The 20,100-nt window shown below is 41.4% G+C and overlaps 1 long non-coding RNA gene across 4 annotated transcripts; it reads right to left on the bottom strand.

The window, feature by feature from the left end:
• Positions 1 to 1,260: 1,260 nt before the first annotated feature.
• On the bottom strand, positions 1,261 to 18,517 carry LOC139052205 (uncharacterized). Of its 4 annotated transcripts, XR_011509775.1 has the most exons (7): positions 17,192 to 18,517; positions 16,104 to 16,231; positions 10,267 to 14,065; positions 10,028 to 10,118; positions 7,095 to 7,279; positions 5,121 to 5,282; positions 1,262 to 1,357 (listed from the first exon to the last, which is right to left on the bottom strand). It is a non-coding gene; the product is annotated as an uncharacterized lncRNA (long non-coding RNA). The 4 variants fall into 4 exon arrangements; XR_011509773.1 differs by having other exon boundaries at positions 1,261 to 1,354; positions 10,028 to 14,065; positions 17,192 to 18,516; XR_011509772.1 differs by having other exon boundaries at positions 10,028 to 14,065; positions 17,192 to 18,516.
• Positions 18,518 to 20,100: the final 1,583 nt, after the last annotated feature.

The raw sequence follows: 20,100 nt of genomic DNA, 5'->3' as shown, positions 1-20,100 counted from the left end.
GCGTACAGCGCAGGACGTTGCGGTTCTAGACGTACTGCGCCCAGCGTTGAAGGTTAGAAAAACAACCACATATAAGCACAGCAGAGATCGAAGTGGCTGCATCAGGCGGCTCGGCTGATAACTGTAGAAGCGTCATTCAAAGCACACGGAATTGTTCTCCACTTCGCGCGGCATTTTCTCTACTTCCTTTCTGAATAGAGAAAAGATGTTGATTCATGAATATTTTCACTAGCAACGGTTAAATTTGTTAATTTTCACTTTTCCTTCGGGTTTTAACTGTTACCTTGGCTCTCTGCCTTAGTAGAACGCTTAATTAGTTTCTCAACTCCTTGCGACTCTTGTTTACAGTTGCGTGTCTTGCACGAAAAGTGCTGTACAATTAGGGAAAAATCAGACGAGGTAACGAGTGACAGTCATTTGCTGATAGGTTTAACGGTTATTGCAGGTTTTGACGATGGTTGCTGTTTCACATTTTATTTTGCACCTTATCTACACTGTAAAAAAAAAATTTGCCTTACTTTACAGAAAATTTGCTGGTAATTTGTGACCGAACACTCTTCCGTAAATTAAGAACGGTCATTTCCGTAGAACGGACAACTGTAAAAGGGAGACCGTAATACAAAATACGAGTGCTTCTCCATCTAGAAAATGGAAGACTGTGTATTCTGAATCTGTACTATGACCGTTAAAGTACGGTGCTTCTCATATTCAGAAAACGGAACACACTGTATGCTCAATCTGTACTATAACTGTTAAAATACAGGTGCTTGCCCTATTCAGAAAACGAAAGACTCCGTATGCTAAATATATACTATAGCCGTTAAAGTACAGGTGCTTCCCGTATTTCATCTTGCAGAGCATATCCATTATTCGAAGAATGCGCCATCGGGGACAAAATTGCCCAGGACGTGCGAGAGTCGACCGAATTTTATAGGAGTGCTATCTGCTGGGATCAGCCGTGCCACCATCTGCGTTCAGAATGTGCATTCGTGACCCACTGTTTTCAGCGGTCTTGAGCAAAAATGCAATTTGGTCTTCACTCGCACTTCCAGGGTACTTTTGTCCACGATAGTACATCTCCTTTAATGCAAATGTCATGAAGGCAGCTCATAGTCAAAGCAGCAGGTCACCATTGAGAAAATTGTCTTGCCAACACACTGACATGGCTGCAGAGATAAAACATATTGCACTTTGTGATATGAATGCACTGCATAGCATATATACAAAAAGGTGCAACATTTCAGTCCTCAAGTTCTTAGATCACAGAAGCAACTTTATTTTCTTCAATCACTCGTCTTGCACTTCTGCCTGTGAAAGTTGTTCTTGACTCCAAACGCTTGCAAGGATAAACTTGCTGCTGTTAGGAGAAACAAATAGTATTCGTGAATATCCATCCTAAAGAAAGCGGCAAAAAAGTATAATCACAGAACACGACAAAGCAGTAACTTCTGTGTTAGAAAAACATGTAAGTAGATCAACATTGTTGGAACAAGGGATGTTGCTGTAGCCAACATTTCGACATAGGTGCTTGTCATTAGGGTGGCAAACGTTTTCCTTGGCTGCGTTGTTTTGGATTTTGCATATCTCAATGGCCCCTAGCCTCATTGGGGGAGAAGTAACTGGTGCACATAATAGGTCAAGAGAAGCCAAAGTGTTAAAATAAAGGAAGGAAGGGTGTGCTTAGCAGTGATGATTGTGATAGAGCGGGTATGAGCAATGCTGTCAGTACTTGCCAAGAGTAGGGGTGACCAAAACAGAAAACGATGTACCCATGTAAGCAGTCATTAATCCAGTAGACCTAATCTTCCCAGAAGACAAACTAGGTATCAAGATAAACAGTTTGCACTTTTGGAAAAGGAAAACGAAGAATTAAGGAAAATAAATTTTGTATCAAGATGCATCTGGTTAAGATCACTGCAAATAGTAAATGAAGGCACATTATGAATATATATTTGGTTGAAAGCCCATGAAGAAAAGATATATTAACCAAATATTAAAAAATAGGGACATTAAAATTAAACTGGGTATGACCACAAAACAGTAAAGAACAGCCTGTGGAAAAAAAATGGGATGGATAACGTGAGAAAATGTTCCAAAAGCCAGGGGAACTCATCCTTCAAAGTGTTGTTTTCACTGGCTTTGCTTAACGTCTATGTTTTTGTTATTTTTCGTTAAGTAAAGCCAGTGAAAACAACACTTTGAAGGAATGGATAATATAACCAGGTGCAAGATTGCAAAACGTCGAGCGCTGTTTATATTCATGCTGCTGTTGACAGCTCCAAGTTTCTGTCTTCCTGTGGAACCTTTGTCTTACTCGAACAAGGAAATGGGTCATTTTTAAAAAAAGCCAGTTCAAATGCAGTTCAAAGTTTCAGCAGTGTTATAATGAAAGAAAATATTATGGTCAGTTCTCCTGGGTGTGTTTTCATTCACCAGTTATTTCCACCGGTGTAAGTTCAAAATTTAATGGTCTAAATGGACCTTAGCTCTTGGCAAACCATTAGTTGGTCTTTTTTTGAACCCAGATGCCTGCACATTATATATGTTGGCAGGAGTGCTAGCGAACTACATTATACTTGTTGCCACAACCAAAGTGAAACTTGGTAACTGTGATTGAAAAAAAACCAGCATTCCACAATACTGATTCAAGTCGTCTGGAAAAGTTGCTTAAGTTAACGTACACCCTCTACCCCACCAGACACAATTATTCACCACACTGACTCTCATGGTGTCAATCATGCTATTACAACACTAGGCATCAAGTGAGGAGAATTAGGGGATAAGAGGGCACAATGCTTTTTGTTAGAACATCAAATGTGCTTTACATAAATGCTACATTCCAACTAACAAAGGAGCAACCGGTTTGTGAGATAGTGACCAATGCATACGAAAGCTAATGACATTCTGTGCAGCAGAATGTTGACGATGAGGTGTTATGCGCACAAGTGCACTCTTTCACACAAAATGACATCCTGCAGTCAAACCTTGTGCCAACATTAGAGGTTGAAAAACACCATAGTGGAAAGCAAAGAGTGCTAAATTTGTTGGAAATTACTAAAAATTATTCGATTATTCATTATCCTTACTGTTCGTTAAAGATTCAGATTGTTCCCTGCGGGTGCTGTAAACAGGCACCCTGCTTTTACAGTGGTAGCAACAATGATCTGTGGCACAGACAAGAATAAATGCTCATAAAGTTAATGCAAGAGTATACCCTACAAATTACACCCCATTTCACATTCCAATATGGTAGAAAAGGAAGACGAAAAAAACTACCTTCTCGTGGAGGATGCATACCCCAGAATAGAAGAAACAAGTGTACCCTAACCTTTGCTGCTGCCGATGCCTCTGCACTAGCAGGTACATATAATATGGCAGTTACAATTGTTTTTCCACAAGCACTGCAAGCTGCGGCCAGTTTACCAGTACACAGCTGTAATAAATTTAGGGCAAGCTAAAGCTCTCTAATGGATTTATCTCATATGACACAGTTGGAACGCAATATTCTGCAAATAAGTGAAGCGCGATGTGCCATCCTATACAATGAAACACCTTTGAAGAATCTGAATCACCACCTGCACTCTTAGGCAAAGTTACACCCTTTGGAGAGTCCCTTCTGCCACACAACAATAATCGTTATCTGCCTTGATGCGTTTCCTTTCTTGAAAACGCCACGCCCGCTACTTTGCTGTCGAGAATGCTATCATGCTGATAACGCACATGCCGTTCGTTACTGGAAAGCACAGGGCTCGCAGCGTTAAAGAAAGGAAATGCATAAAGGCAGATGACAATTATCGTTGTGTGGAAGAAGGGGCACTTCAAAGGGTGTAACTCTGTCTAAGAGTGTGGGCCGTGACGAGGGAAAAGAGTGTGTTCTGTGTAAAGTAGTGCACCTGTATAACCTAAAGCTTTGGAAAATGCATTTAGTATGAGCTGGGAAGGTTCCTAATTTTAATTGCACATAGTAAAAACCTCCATGCAGTTTTGCAAAATGCAAACCCCCTACCTTTTTGTTGTTCAAACGTGACACGTAGGGCCATAACATGTACATTATGGGTTTCGTTCCCAAGCAATCAAAGTGAATAGCACCAACCTAAGTGTTATGTGCCTTGTTAGTGTCGAATGCTGCGATCGGCAGAGAAACGGATTTCTGGAGCAATATAAAGTATTAGGTACTGTGATCTCAGTTCTTTCACTGCTGTTTAAGCATTATCGGGTCTTAAAGGAAAAAAACGAGGAATAAATACATGCATATTTTACGTCACAACCCTCATAAGTATTTAGTAGTCTGGATTATAACGGATTCCAGATTTACAACGCAGGACAGAGTTTATTCCACTGAAAGAATGCCAGCATGCCAATGATTCTGCATTTGGTGCTATATTTATTTGTATTTAGTTCAGTTGGAATGTGTGTGTATCGTCAGCGATATCGCTTGACATGTTTTAGATTGACTGTTTTGTAAATTTAGGCAAATTCGTATTCGCAAATAACCTTGTATGACACCAAGAACTTGCTTAGCAGGAGTATTTCTAACATTTGCAAGATATGAGGCTCTTGAATGCATATATAAGCCTGGGGTACACGCCGCCCCCTAATCTCATCAGCAAGTTTCTGGAACTCATCTACGAGGTTTCTTATGATGAATGTAAAGTTGCTTGAATGGGAGAAATAGGGAATTTATAACAGGTGAATTATGCTGCATAAGAATGATGACAGCAAGAAGCAAGCATCAAGAAGCACTGTCACTCTATGTGCATAGACCATACAATGCAAGAATTATTTGGGATGATTTAAAATTCTGGCATTGGAACGAAATGTCTTTTATTCTATATATAAACTCTCATTATTCACTCTACTACCACTACCTTCATTAGAAACATTCATAATCATTATCCTATCTATGCCACATCATCCTAGCTAATATTCAAGCCTTCATAAGCTGCTTTTTTTACTGCTAATTCTCTGTGGGAAAGAGGTGTCCGTATGAAGACCATATCATACTTATTACCCGTCACACCAACGTCAACCAAACGTCACACCAAAAATGCATTGAGCTTGAGCAAGTTCTGCGTCTGATGCGGTTGATTCTTTTTTTCCCTTTGCCATCATTGACCCACCTGGTTAGCTAAGTAGACAGAAAAGCTGCAGGAGAAAGGTGGGGGTGCCAAACCAGACTTGTGCCCCAGGGGACCTTTTCAAGGTCACTGGAGGAACTGCCTGTGGCCTCAGCATCTTCCTTGAGGGCCATGGCCACGTCTAAGAAACCTTGTCTCCACAGGCTGCACAAAGAAAGATAATTTGCAGAGCTAAGTCTTTTTCTTAAAAGAACCCATTTAAGTGGTATTCGTGGCTTTGCACCACAAAACTGACACATGACTGGCCACTCAAGACACTTTATGTGTATTCGCAGGCTTATTCCTTGGAAAAACATTTTCATGTAGCACACAATGAGTAACAGTAACAAAAAAGTGTATCAGGAGGCTTTCATATTGCTCTACAACTTTTCATTGACACAATTGATTTAATTATTTGAGATATTTAATAACTAATTAAGAATTATGTAATTAGGTAGAATGCACAAAATAATCAGAGTATCTCCAAGCGATGGCAAACATTACCTTCATTTTGTCTAGTTACATCGCATTTACATATTTCTAAATCTTGGTGCATGATAGTTAAGGCACCCTGTAGATCAAAAAACAATATTAAAATTTTCATAATCATCTGTTGCGTGTTATTGGTGGCTATGGCTGCTTCAAGTTATTCTTTCAGTATGGTACAAGCAGTTTTGAAGTGAAATTGTTTTGCATCGAGGGCATGTAATCTAGACAATCAAGCAAAAGGTCAAGTTGTGTTCACTATTCAGATGTTTAACTAAGAAGCTGCAGGAAAAGGAAACAGGACACAACACCTAATAAACAATGCAAAATTTGAAAATTTAACCTGAACAAGAAACCAGTTTTTGAAAACACAGAAAAAAAGCCAGCAGCTTACATTTAATACACCCTTGCTATGTACTCCAAGTGAAGTTGTTACCGCAATGCTTGGGCACCATATGAACGTAACAATCAACAACTTCGAGCAGAATGTTAACACCACTAAATGAACTGGCCTTTGAAGATTCTTGATCTGAAATCCTCAACGACTTGTTCTGGCGTTTAATCTGTCAAGCTCAATCTGTATTCTCAAAAGCTGGCCCTCGGCCATAATTTCTCTAAACGCAACATCAGCTTAAATCTCAAGATAGGGTTGACCTGTAAATAAAGTGGATAATGCATGGCAAACATCACGAACTCTCCCACATGTTAACCAGAGGGCTCACTCATGCAGCCATGAAATTGTGATGCAGACACGATATATTGAAGCTGGTTTTGTGAAATGTTTCATGCTTCCAAGGCTTCTTCAGTTGTGAAAGCTGTCTCCACTAGCTAAATAAGCGATGAGAATAAAAAAAAGAACTTCAACATGCTCACACTACGTTTGCCATTTGCAAGTAAACAGCAGCCTTTTTGGGCACCAAGGTTGCCTGGTGCAAATCTATGCCACAGTACTTGCGTTACCCAGTACCAGCCACTTTAAAATGCAATGTGTTCAGAGCCCTTTCCCTCTGTTTTTCTGCTTTGGAAACAGTTTAACATGTGTTCAGTAGGCGTCGAGAAAGGGGACAGAAGACACTGTGCACCACTGATTTCTAACATGTTTCACTGGATGCAGCACACCGCACCGGATGCAGGTGAAGCCAGTGGAAATGCGATTTCATGCAGTCGCTTGTCCTGGAAGCAGGGCATATGGTGGACTAGCGAGTGCATGCGATCAGATAATATTGCTGCCAAAAAACTTTTTTTCGTGGTTTTTCACATTTTAGGAGGTCTCTACATGTCTGGCAAGCGCTTTTATGACAATCTGAACCCGTATACGATAGTGTTCTCTTACATCAAGTTTTTTCTGATTTACCAGTGTTTCCATTGCACGCCACTTACATTAGCGACAGTGTAGACACTACAATGGAAAAATTCTGGACACCTCGAAACACTGCTTGGGTAGTTTATGGCACATCAGGCAGGCATGTTAGGGGAAGAAATGCCACACACCCGTGCAACAAAGTGGTGCCGCGAAGTTGTGAAGCACCAACTTCCGGGACAAGGCCGGCTTCATTCGAGGGCACTCGATGTGCTGTTCATCCCCTGTAGTAGAGATCAGTGGCGTGGACCCTTTTATACTGGCTGTCTTTTCTGGTCGGAACCTTGGCAACAGCTTCCACAATATTTTTTTGAACCTGCAACATGTGCAGAGAAAGTCACATCACTGTGCGTTGATTGTATGGCTTTATTGTTCCACACATTCTATAAAATCATTAAAAAATACAGTTAACACATTTTTACTACTGTATATAGACAGTCTAGTTGCTATACACGCGAAACATTACCATTCCTCTGACAGAATGCAACAATAGAAGCGTACACTGTAAAGCTACACTAAAATTTAGATTGATGTGGCACCGTATGAGCATACAGGATGCTTACTGTATGCTCTAGCCCTGTGTCAAGTAAAAGTTAATTGTCAATCATTTATGGTGTATTTCTACTTATTCTGGGTCATCAAACTGTACAATCAATGTTCCAAGTTTACACATTGTTGGCTTTTGATTGCCTATGTGATCCGTTTCCTACTTACGCATGCAGTAATCCCACTGTAATAAGGAAAAAGAGAATAGGAAATGCCGTGATATTCTTCCACATTTGATGAGGGCAGGAGCAATGGCCAATAGCATGTGGTTGAAGCTACATAAATACTCAGTTTTCACACAGCTTAATTATTCAGCAAGTAATAAAGAGCTATCATGTGCACTTCTGCACGACCAATAAAATCTGACTACTTGACACTGCACTAAGGCTGCCGCTTGGTACTCTTCGGCAGTTCAGCTTTGGTTTTCTGATATACAGAACTGTTTAGGTACCAGTAGCTTACTTTGCGATAAAATGGAGTTTGGAGCACTGGTCATTTGCACATAAATAATGCGACAGCAAATATAACACAAGGAAAAGAATATGGGTTTCTTGGAAAAAAGTACATACACATTATGATTATAATGTGATGTGATGCCACATAGAAACAGAAAGCAACACATAGAAGTGGACGGCGCTTCCATGCCACCAAGGTTATTGGACAGAGAGTACTTCAGAAGTGCCCGCAACACAATGTGTTGGCGGGCTAGTTGGTGTGAATCCATAAATACTTTGTTAAGCGCAAAACAATGGACACAAGAAAGACGACCAGCACAAGGCGCTACACTCAACTGACATCACTTTATTGCGTCGCTCCTTTATAAATAGTAGAATTTAGAAGAACATGCGCAGTGAGCACATTGTGCAGAGACCACCAACAATCAATCACAAGAGCGTACTCATGCGACGGGATACAAAAAACCATATTGAGCACTGCACAAGGTTAAAGAAGGCACACTAATGCACTGTGACCCCAATGACTGTATGAATAAAGCTTTCGATAACTCTCGGGCGGTGGTATCACAGCACTTTTTCAAAATCGTAGTATCACAAAACATGGCTTTGCACTTCCATATTTCACAATGTTGAGACAAATGGGAACCTGTGCCTGTTGGTATAAATCGCTTAGGTTCGCCATGTTTCGTGATACTACGATTTTGAAAAAGAGCCGTGATACCACCGCCAGAGAGTTATCGGAAGTTTTCTTCATACAGTCATTGGGGTCACAGTGCATTAGTGTGCTTTCTTTAACCTTGTACAGTGCTCAATATGTTTTTTTTTTATTCTGTCGCATGAGTGTGCTTTTTTGATCAGATGTTGGTGGTTCCTGCACATGGTGTTCACAGCGCATGTTCTTCTAGATTCTGCTGTCCACAAAGGAGGGACGCAATAAAGTGATGTCAGTTGAGAGTAGCGCCTTGTTCTGTCGTCTTTCTGGTGTCCGCTGTTTTGTGCTAAAAAAGCAATGATGTATTCCTTGTGTGTGTTTGAAGACACCTCCACACGCAGTAGCGATTCCAGTATTGCTGCCCAGTGGTTTAGCTCGCCGCAGTTTGAGGTGCCACAACACATAAGGAGAAAAACCTGCATTATAGCCTTGTTGCAAACAAGAATATAACGAGAAGTGCATTCTGAGGCCAGAAACTTTAAAAAAAATTTCATGATGCACCGCTGTGCAGGGTTTTATAGCAAAGTCAAATACATTTAGTGTAAATATCACACTATGATGGTGCACAATGGTGGTAATCTGTAATAATATAAAAGGTGCCTTAATGTTACAACAAAAGCTGACATTACTTAATAATTGCCCTGTAAAATTTAGCATGCAGGGGCACCGCTTGGTTAAACAATAGTGATGTATTGTCTATGTACAGAAGTATTACCCACGCATTTCTGCCATTGTCTAAATGGCATAAATGAATGGGTAATACTTGTATACATAGATATTACATCTCTATTGTTTAACCAAGTGGGTAAACTATGTCTGCCTGACACAAGATTAGAATTAAACCATAAATTACGTATAGTCACCCTAACAGTAACACCTCATTTGAACTTCACAGTAAGTAGACGCCTGTTGATGCCAGCCTCCCCCAATGCTAAACTGTGCTGCATGCTCTACAGAGAAATTATAGTGGTATCACTCAACTCTGAAGCAATTCAGGACTGCAGCACTGTAGAAGATATCTACAAATGTCCCATTTCATGTATAAATGCCTGAATTGCTTGCACATCTTACCAAATGCAAATTAAAATTTCTTCTTGTCTAGCATTTTTGCCTGCTAGACCACAATCCAATGTCATCAATATATTAACATATTACCTCGAAGAACCTAATTTGGCTTATAGATTAACACCTTTGCATACTGCCACAGCTGCACTCCGTCATATGCGTTGCAATCATAAAGGAGTGCTGGTCCAGCAGCACTCCAATGTCACTAACAGTGATCACCTACACAGCTAAGTAAACGGTCATGATTCAGGTGGCAAATAGCTGAGAGAAAAAAACATCCACTCACCTTGAGAGCTATAATACTGCAATAACTTGAGAGAGATGGACCCATTGCAGGCAGCAGACCTCTTCTCAGCTCCAGCACAACAGCAATTTGCCTTTCAGTAAAAGAAAAGGATTGATTAGTAATGATAAGTTACCTTGTTTTTGCTGAGTATCAATATAATCTGACTTTCATGCATATCCACTCTCCGCTTTAGTAACACAACTTAATTAATCGTAAAATAAAAGAGTCAATGATGATACCATTCGTTTCTCTTGTATGTCCAAATTTTTTCGCACTGATACCCCGTTTACTGCTTGCTTACTGACACGAATGCCTTGACTGCCCAGACATCATTCGAAGGAACACGTCTTGCTGCACTGCAAAAAGTTGCACCAACGAAACACAGCGGAGAAGCCAGAGCAAAGAACTTTTTTTTCTGATCACAATTAAAACGTGCACCCAAGCAAGAAAGTAACGATCACAGGTAGTGGGCGACTGCTATTGCCTCGAACGTTTATTTCCGTATTTTAACAGAAGTTCTTCAATCGGATACAGTATGCTCTCAAGCCAATACAAGCGTCAATACAAGAGCTCAACTGAACGCAGTTTTATTCTACGCTTTTAACGCGAGTGAACAAAAGGTTAGAAGTACCTCACGGAAATTGCGATCGAGCCAATCGCGCTACGACTGGAATCGATCTGAAAAGATAGGGTGATCTCTTTCCCCATTCATGCGTCATTTTTGCCCTAAGACGTTGCATAGTGGTCTTTTGAAACAATATTTCTGCTCGCGACACCGGCTTATCACACTCAACATTTTAACCCCCTTAAGGGTGTAAATCAGTTTGTCGCCAGACGAACACGCTAAGGGTGCTGTTGTCTACACCCTACAGTTGGGGTGCCACTATAGCACCCTAAAGGAAGGGTGTCCAGCAAAATAAATTTAGGGTGTAAGGGTGCTCGTCCAAATTAACGCCCATCTGTGTGGGTGTTGGAAGGGTGTACACCCTTTTATTTCTAGCGTGTATGGAAGGCAGATTCGGCAGTACACGCCTTCAATTACTACTATGTACAGCGATCCACCCGCAACTATTGCGTGTGCCAGAAGGTTCAAGTTCGGCTTCCAAACGCACTGTCGAACAGCCGGCCTTGAGGCTTCGATGGGCATACACAACACCTATACGTGTGGATCACATTACATATTAGTAATTCATGGTGTATATTGGAAAACCTGTCTTCACTGCACAAATACAACCTAGCAAACTTGACACTTTTGAGGATGTATATCAACACCAAGGTTATCACGATTTCCATATCCAAATAACATGCAACACAGACTGGTAAGATATATGCTGCATTTTCAAGAAAACGCAAATATATTTATTGCATGCTGCAATACAGAGTACAACATATACATAAATCACATGAAATATAAACATGCACAATCACCAAACACATCGGTAAGTACAAGAACATGTACATTCCCCGCAAAGGTACCTAAAATATATGTATTGATCAAATCTGTTGTTAGAGAAGAAACTATGTATAGCGGCACTGAAAGAGCCTGGGTTGATTCGCAGTGTTTTGGGCCACATAAAGGAATAAATTTTTAGTATTAGGCTCCAGTGAACGAAAATTCAAGTTTTGATGCCTTAAAAAAGGCATATTGCGAAGGTGAATTAGGGAAGCAATTGAAATGCAGAGCAAACGCACAAGAAAGACACCTGTTATTTTGTACACTAATGTAATCGCAAAGCATTATGAAAAGTTTGGAAAGTCAATGTAAAGCATAACTGGCCAACATTTTTCAGACTGAAACAATACTTTCCAAGCATAGACATGCTTTAAGTGAGGTTTATGCCAGGAGCCTTATTGCTAATTTTTTATTTCCACCAAGATTACTTGAGCACAAAAAATACGTAGAATTTTTTAGTGCCTACATAGTTTGTCCTCTTTTGTGAAACGAGAGTTCTCTGGGTTAAAGGTGCTGTGTAGCGGTTTTTCTAACTACAATACCAGTTTCTATAAATTTTAGTTTTTAACTCTAAGGCACTGGTACATATACAATATATAGTTTGAAAATGGGTTCTTACTATAAATCAAAAGAGTGCATATTCCACATCTACTAGTGCCTGGGTGCAAAGTGCAGTAGGAGGCCTGATAAAAACAAACCACTGTTGATTAAACGATTTTGCTGAGCACAAAATGTGGACAGTGTTTTAAAATACATAGTAAATTTCTAAATTATTTGCACTTAGATGCAGTAATTCAAGATTAAGGCATGCTATAGCATGTGAGCATGCAAATTAGCAAATATGGTTTAATAAATTAGCCATACTCTGGTTACTAAAAGAACACAGCCACAGGCAGTCATGCAAAAGTTCAAGTTAAATATCACACTAACATTTGCCAGCAAATGGTCGTATCAAACATTATAATTATACTGAACAAGGGTAGTTTCTTGGGATAGTTTGCAATTAATGAGATAAAATTACGTACAGCTTGAATGACAAGAACTGCGAGAGACGACAGACTGCGCTGACTTCCAACAATATTTAATTACGTTGCCACATCATGCGTATTTGTACAAAAGCGGGCATGCACAGAATATGAGTCATAAGGGGTGTCTAACAGCAAGTAACTGTACTAAGAACATCGTCCTTTGAAAAAAATAAACATTAGAATTTCTATCTGTTGAGATACAAGACTTCACTAGGGGTCAGCACGATAGAGGGGTCACTAACGCACACACTAACCAGTTTTCTAGTGAAATCTGCTTCTACAGTTTCCCGGATGACGTGTGTCTCACTAAAGCTTCCGTACCTTCAAAGAGGGGCACGCAGCCGCAGTCCCAGCAATGGATGCCGAAGTGGCCTTGAACAGTGTTATGGACGTTGTTATCGTGCTCTCCTAAATGATTGTCTAGGCGCCTGCCTGTCTGTCCAACAAAGTCAAATGAGATATTGTAAAGCTTTGCCTCCTTAACAGCCTCAATAAATCTTGCTCACACGAGATGCAACATAGCGTTGCTGCACAGGCTGATTGCCTTTCTTGGGTTGGCTACCTTTTGGCCTTAATTTCAGCCATTGCGGAACAGCTTCTGAAGTGCACAAAACATGATGAGCGCGCTCGGTCAAGGAACCAGCCGGTTGAAAGATACAGGTTTGCAGTGTTACCGTATGTTCATGATGTCTCCCATAGGCTAAAAAAAGATTAGGAAACCTGCAGAAATCACAGTCCTTTTCTCAGCCCCGGAAAAGCTGGCAAGGCTCTGTAAGTGTGTAAACGCGCCTAAATCACGTCAGAGTTGTTGCTCTGCCGGGCACAGAAAACGTTTTGCTATGTGTGCAACGAATGTGGTTTCCCAAATTCCCATTTTGAGGCAGTAAATATATTGGACAGATAGGCAGGCGCCTAAATGATCGTTTAAGAGAGCACTATAACAACGTCAATAACACTGTTCAAGGCCACTTGGGCATTCATTGCCGGGACTGCGGCTGCATGCCCCTCTTTAAGAGACGGAAGTTTTAGCGAGACACAGCTCACCCGGTAAATTATTGAAGCTGATTTCACCAGAAAACTGGGTAGTGTGTGCGTTAGTGCCTCCTCTATTACGCTGACCCCTAGTGAAATTTTGTATCTAAACAGATAGAAATTGTGATGTTTTTTTTTTTCAAGTGACTATGTTCTTTTTACAATGACTTGCTGTTAGAACACCCCTTCTGACTGGCTTTCATTTTCTGCGCAGGACCCCTCTGTGTATACACACACGATGTGGCAACGCAATAAAATATTGTTGAAAGTCAGTGGAGTGTGTCTCTCGCAGTCCTTGTCCTTCACGCTGTACGTCATTTTTTATACTGGACAGCCAATACTGATTCAAAATTAGAAAAATATAGTACACATCTGAGCTGCAAAAATGCAAGTGATGCAGCAAATGGCCTTTAGCTTTCCAAAAGAAAAAGAAATGTTCACGGTTAACCACGAGGTGCAGGGACTCCATTCTCTGAGCATCTTGACCAATAAATGCAGCGCATGGCATTGCTGGAATCTTGCATCCTGCATTAGCAAAATAAGAAGAGAATCATGAGAATTCAGTCCGTGCAATTACACATGTACTTTGCGGAAAATTTGATAAAGCAACAAGCTCCTCAAAGTAACAAACTTAATTATTCTGACAGGGCAGAATGCACCACTCAGGCAACTGGGCAAGACAAGTGAAAGGTAGGAGAAGTTTCTATTTTGCAAATTAAAGAATTGCATGTTACTGTGAATGCTAAACCACTATGTCATTGTGAACACAAGGCACATACAGCAGCAAAAACATAAATTTACAGTAGCCTTTTCACCATAGAAAATAAGAGTGAATAAAGTTTTAAGACTACCAATGACATCTCTCAACAACAGTCCAAGAGTGTGTATGTGACCTTAATACAAAATTGAGATTATGAAATCTGCAATATACCTGCATTACACTTTATAAGTACTGCAGGTGAGAAGCTTACGGGATATGGCGCATTAAGAGTGAAATGCACAAGGCATTAAATAATGACTGTTTTTACACATTATTACACTAGGAGACAAAGAGAACTGTTTTACAGAGAGTGCACACAAAATGAACATGAGGGAATCCCCACTGGCATTCTCATTTGCCCTGCAATACATGCATCCAGCCCAGCAATATCCAACTCTCCAATGCAGTTTATTAGACACTTTCTGCATCCTAAAATTTATCGTGTATTTCTTATTTACTAATTTAGTAAGAATGGACATTTTGGCATACTTTCCTCGAAAATTTAGCATGTGTTGTCAACTATTTTTCTTAGAGCACGCCCCCTTCTTTCAATGGGTTAGCTTGGCAATGCACTGACAAGTAGTATTCCCTTATTTAAACTTATGATCCTTCCTCATGCTCCCACTTCATGCTCTAAACTGTGATGCCACTCCGATGCAGTTTATGTTAATCTGCGACTTTTAACATGGTCGTTCTTTCTGTAGCCTCTCAACTAGAGCCTGAAATTTCTTGTCTCCTAGAACAATCGTCTTTCTTGCCTAAAACATATTGCACGGTTACCCCTCATAGGGGGGGGGGGGGTACTGTATATGAGTTTTCACATATTCAATGAACCTCAGAGACAACCATTTCTCATCCTGTGTTGCTACTACCCGCATGAGTCACAATGGTTGTAAATTGGCTACCTGCCCTTTCTCGCTTAAAATTACATTTTGCATGTGGAAAATAACCACAAGCCTCACATTTCATTGAATGAGTGCTCCTGTGCATGTTTTTTTTTCCGTCCTGTAATGGCTAAGTTCAACATGGTCAAGTTGTTTGAAAACTGTCTAGCCTCAACCAATACTTTGTGTAGTTTCAAAATTATGATCCTTTCATTTTTCAAAACTTGTCCCAAATTAAGCATGAGACATTTTCATGATGCAAATGAGGTAAGGTTGTGCTCAGAGACTACGATAGGCCTGCTATATCCTGCAAAACTATGTGAAATGAAATATGCTTGCAATTTTCGTGAGCAGCTAGCTCAGTACAATTAGGCACATTACCTGCGGGAACGTTTTTTTAACGCTCCCGAGAGGTCCTGGTTTCTTGTAATTTCTTCAAATCCCTTGCAGTCTAGATTGCAATCCGGTGCATTTTGATTTTGATATTGTATTCAAAATAAAAACAGCTGAAATATTAAGGTTTTGATAATTATATGGGAATAAATTAAAGGTAGAAGAGTGTAATGCAATGAGCAAATAACAAGCTCATTGCAGAGAGTAAACAAATATTCCTTTCCTGCAAATAAACTGGTAGCAGGAAGGTAATACGAAATTAGCAGTGAATGCACAATAAAGAATATGATGCTACAATGCCCTGGCATTCTGTGAATATTCTTGCACAAAGAAAATTCTCATTATGAAAGACCATCAAGAAAATGCAAATGTATACTTTGGATCAGCAGTCATACCTGCAGTATGCACTGTACCATCGGCAATATTTACAACCACAGACAACTGCACATCATATCAAGCTTAGGCGGCCAAGGAGCCTGAGTTTTAAATTATAACTTGATTACACTACACAACTATATCTACTTACAATGTTGTCTTCTCAACCGCTTTCAAGAAGACATTAACCATCTGTCTGAAGGCGAACGCAAGTGGCTTGCTCTTGATGGGGGGAACCAAGGCTGGGCATTGTGAAATTGCTGCTACCATCTGCATGACCTGCGAGAAACGACGCTCTAAGTACAAGATAAACAAATGCTTTTAGAGCAAATGACAAGATCATTGGAAATGAGCCTCGTTTTGGTTTGCACGAGAAAAGCCAAGAATATGGACTTTGTGCTGCTTACTGAAGAAGAAGCAAGCATCCTTCCAGATGTTGCAGTCATGCATTAAGATTGTCACACAGCTGCATGCTTGTATGCTGCTGTCGCCAGTATGCTTTGAAGTTTATTATTTCAAGTAAAATTGATTATTGTGTTTTCTTGCCAATTCTTGGCAAACAGACCAGCAATGAAATAGCTCACTTACACACATACTCCCTTTTGAGGAGAGAATTCACACACACGCACGCATGCATGGGTGCACACACACACACACGCACACACATGCTTCTACCACATGAGGAGCTTCCTGTGCTTGACACACATACATTTTTTTTTTATCCTGTGTCACTCCTACTGCTAAGGCATAAAAAATCCTTTGAGTTAACTCCAAACTCCTCAACCTACACCTCCAGCTTAAACACTTTCTCGAGAGCCAGGACAAGCCTTCTAGCTTCCCCAGTGCTCCAAACTGTAGTTACGAATTTCAATAGGGCTATAGGCGACAGCTCTCGAAGGGCATGCAAATTACACGGAGACCTAAAGCTTGTATATGATACCTCTAAAGCACAACACTTCAAATTTTCAAAATTCATTAAAGCTCCTGAAGACAATTGCTATATACGTAGAACGTCTCGAATAACCTGCCGCTAACAATTTCAGCGGTTGTCTGCATCAAAAGAAATGTGGGCTAATGGGAAATCCACGTCTTTAAGATCGGAATTATTGTAATGGCGAAACGCACTACCAGATTTCTTAATCATTTATTTATGCTCTGGATGTAACGTTCCTTTCACAATAAAAAAAACAAGGATATCGATTCATCAGGACATGGGAGGAAAAAGGACGAAGCGTATACTTGGCGCCTTCCCACTGGTCCTTCCGAGAAACGGCGCCTCATACAGCAGTTGTCCAGGGTGGCTTGAAACCACACTCGGCTTTCAGGCGGGAACACTCGCTGCACCAAATCGGAAGAGTTTCATTGCGAGTAAAACTCTACCGGCCTCATGCAATACATACGCACGCACACAAAACGCACCCACACGCACACACAAGTATACGCACTCTCAAAGCGCAGACACAAAAGCGCGCACGCGCACATTGATGAACACAAACAAGCACACATACATGTGTGCAGACAGACACGCTAACACGTGCACGCACACACAGCGACCCACAGACAGCACACTCACAAAACACGTACGCACTAGACACGCGCAAACACGCCGGCCCATACAAACCGGCATGTACTGAACGCACGCGCGCGCGCGCACGCACGCACGCACGCGCACGCACACACACACACACACACACACACACACACACACACACAGCGAGCCGAGCGCATGCACGCACACACACACAAAGCGAGCTGAGCTGAGCGCACGCACGCACACACAAATCAAGCCGAGCGCGAGCACGCGCACACGCACAGACAAAGCCAGCCGAAAAAATGATGAAGGCGTCCGGCAAGCAGCAACAGCAGCACGCGACCGCATCAGGGAGAACCAATACCGCGCCGGTTCCTTCGAAAAGTGGCTAAGCCAGTCCTTTTTCTACGCGATGCAAAAGTGGTCGACCACATTTAACTGAAGTGTGAACGACCGTATTACAAGCAGCCGCGCTGAACGCACAAGAGAATCACATCAATGAACGTTCAAGCGCTGAGAAACAAAGCGTAACTATGCAGGCGCACCACGCCCGATGTAGATTTGACAAACATTAGTCACACGGGACGAGATCGAGGTAGTTAACTTGCCCTAGTAGGAGTGCAGTTGCTCTTGCTCTTACATTAGCGAATTATGAATTATGCTACGAGATCACAGTGAGATATTTCTAAAGCGAACAAAACAAATACCAAATAAACGGGCACTTGCCTGAAAGTTTCCATCATGCCAGTACTACTGACCGGGCACGTTGCAACTTCTCGTTTCAGCCTTCGTGGATCCATCTTCCAGTGAGTACGAACGCTTTGCTTTGAAGTGGGGCACGAGTAATACACAAAGCATGGGCCACATCTTTTTCTACCCCGCGCGCAAAACTAATCACACGTTTAAAATTACTTCGCACAGCGCGCGACGCGCACGCACGCGAAAACGAGCATGATGGCGCAGCTTCCGCCTTCCCGTCCTGCCGCGCGCCGAAGTGATAGTACAGCGTTGGCCGTCACTTCCGGTCGCTTTTCATTGGGCATGGGGCGGCCGCGCAAATTGAACGTTTATTCTGACAAGTTTGCTTGCTCGCATGGCCGCCTGTTTGCTGCTGCTTCGTTGTAGTCTCTAACTAGAGCGGTGAGGCGGGTAGTTGCTACTACGTTTCGTGCCGGGCATTTTATTTTGGGGTGGGGGGCGCAGTCTGTGCTGCATCACTGAGGGTACAGTACACAAATCGGGACCGTGAGCGAGACGATCGGCGCTCTTCTGCTGGTGCGATTAGATTATTCGCTGCGTCCGAACGAAGCAACTTTGCGAGGTCACAGCGTAGTTTCAGCGATATCATGGCTCGATAAAGACGCTCACATCTTGGTCGTGCGACAGCGACGCGTAAACATTCATGAGGAGACTGAAGACTGCGTTTGCAAGTGCGTATGTTCTGGATAAGAAATTACAGCTTTGACGACACCAGCCCTTAATATATAGGCTCAGCCTTACAAGCTGTATTTGAGGATGCACTTAGAAAGCAGATCAGTAGCTTAGTAAACCTCTGAATCAATTAGGCAAGGCACGTGGAAATTCGGGTTTGAGAACTTCCAACGTGATCTCGCCTCTATAACTCTTCTTTATGGATTCACCATGCAAATTGTACGTTGATGCCTACAGCAGAGGCTCGTCCAACAACACGTCCCTGTTTGTTCAGCAATGTATCCAAACAGCTTCTTCCATTTCACCACTTTTTGTTGGGCTATTAAGGGCACCGAAATATTAGTGCAGAATTGCGCAAGTTGCTCTCGTGTTTTCGCTCTGCTACTGCAGTTTTTCTAGAAGTGTTTAATTGCATGTTAATATTCCTGTGAGCACGAAAAATAATGATAATGGAATTGTTAGTGAAAGGGCGTTCTTTTTCTGGATGATACATTTTTGGAGTGGCCGTCATGCCAGTAACATCAGAATCCTTGAAGAAATATCGACCGTCACTTAGGAATGGGAAAACTTAATCGCTTCACGCATCTACACTTGCAATTGTCACGTGACCATGATACGTTAGTTCATACATTGTCACGTGTTCTTCACAATTCTACCTTAATCTCCCGTAATCCACCGTGCTATAGTTTGTACGAACCTTAATGCAATTTATTCCACCCTTATTCACATTATTTACCCATGCATAATTGCATCATACTTAACGTTGTTGTATTTACTACCTTCTGTATCACTACTGACGTCATACAAGACGGTGATGACTTCACATTTTATTTATTTATTATATACATTCAAGGCCTAGTAGGCACAACAGAAAGAAGTGATGAAAATATGCAATAATTGCAATGCAGCGCAAAAATAGAAAATCAAACCATAAGATAATTTGAACGGCGACCTTGAATTAGTGGTGTCACAAATTGAGACTGTGGAGGCGGGAAGGTGGTTGCATTCAGTGGCTGTTCTTGGCAGAAAGGAAGAATGGCACATCAATTTTGTGTTGATGGTCGATGCGAGACGAGAACTTGGTGTGGTGAAAAGATTTTCTTTAAGAGAAGGGTTAAATTAGCGTATTCTATGAAAAAGACAGAGACGAAAGTATTTGCGACGTAACCAAAGGTCAGGTTCACCT

This window comes from Dermacentor albipictus, unplaced genomic scaffold (genome assembly GCF_038994185.2).
Source record: "Dermacentor albipictus isolate Rhodes 1998 colony unplaced genomic scaffold, USDA_Dalb.pri_finalv2 scaffold_20, whole genome shotgun sequence".
NCBI lineage: Eukaryota > Metazoa > Arthropoda > Arachnida > Ixodida > Ixodidae > Dermacentor > Dermacentor albipictus.
The sequence above is the reverse complement of the archived record's forward strand: the minus strand, read 5'-3'. Positions and strand labels throughout refer to the sequence as shown.